A 1,001-nucleotide genomic window follows, 5' to 3' on the forward strand; every position below is an offset into this window, starting at 1 on the left:
GCCAATCAGATTGTTGCTGTCAAACTTTAAACCGTTCTCCTTTCTCTCACTTTGGTCTGTTGCTCATTTAAATATCAGATCCTTAAACAATAAATCTTTGTTATGCCATGATTTTATTACTTTGAATAATTGAGATTATTTTAGTATCACTGAGACATGGTTATCTCAGGGTGACAGCAGTCCTCTTGTTGAAGCAACCCTTCCTCATCTTACACACCTCCATCAACTCTGACTGCANTGTCTGGACCAATAAGATCGTCCGGCCTGCAGCGAGTGAGATAATCAGAGTTATGATGCTACTTCATGAGGATGAAAATAAACATTAAAAGCAACAGGATTTCAAACATGATAACAGTGTGTGGAGTAATGTTAAAGAGGTTACACATGTAACGTGTGACTTTACCAAATGCCAACATTTTATTGTTAGTAAACACTTACTTCTCTTTAGGAGAGGGGGGTGTGTCTTTAACATCTGCAGTGCAGAGCAATGAGGTTAACAGATTAGACTCACTGATCGTCCAAAGATTTGATCCATTCTTCAACATATGTCACATCGTGCTTCTTCTCTGAGGAAGAAAAGTCCAACCTGCTGCAAGTGAGATAATCAGAGTTATGATGCTACTTTGGAACACTTTAAATCTCTTTTAAAAACCTACCTCTTTTCGCTTGCTTTCACCTCAAGTTGAGACAGACATGTCTTTTATAGCTTTTATTTGTATTTTACCTTTACTCTAGTGTTGATGTTTTATTGTCTAAACCTATTGTTGATTTTATTGATAATTTATTATTGTCTAAACCTATTGTTGATTTTATTGATAATTTATGGTGTTTTTGCAATTCATTCATTCATTTATTTATATTTGGAGGAACTGTACAGCACTTTGGTCAAAAGGTGTTATGCATGACTTCATTATTATTAGATTATTACCAGACACAAAGATTATTATGAAGGTGCAAAGGCCCAAACATTTGCAGTCAGTTTGATCTTCCAGAACAGGAAG

At 35.4% G+C, this 1,001-nt stretch overlaps 1 long non-coding RNA gene across 1 annotated transcript; it reads right to left on the bottom strand.

The window, feature by feature from the left end:
* Positions 1–234: 234 nt before the first annotated feature.
* Positions 235–925, bottom strand: LOC126387317 (uncharacterized). The gene is made up of 3 exons (XR_007569633.1): positions 798–925; positions 512–758; positions 235–264 (listed from the first exon to the last, which is right to left on the bottom strand). It is a non-coding gene; the product is annotated as an uncharacterized LOC126387317 (long non-coding RNA).
* Positions 926–1,001: the final 76 nt, after the last annotated feature.

Source organism: Epinephelus moara, unplaced genomic scaffold (assembly GCF_006386435.1).
Source record: "Epinephelus moara isolate mb unplaced genomic scaffold, YSFRI_EMoa_1.0 scaffold3558, whole genome shotgun sequence".
Lineage (NCBI taxonomy): Eukaryota > Metazoa > Chordata > Actinopteri > Perciformes > Serranidae > Epinephelus > Epinephelus moara.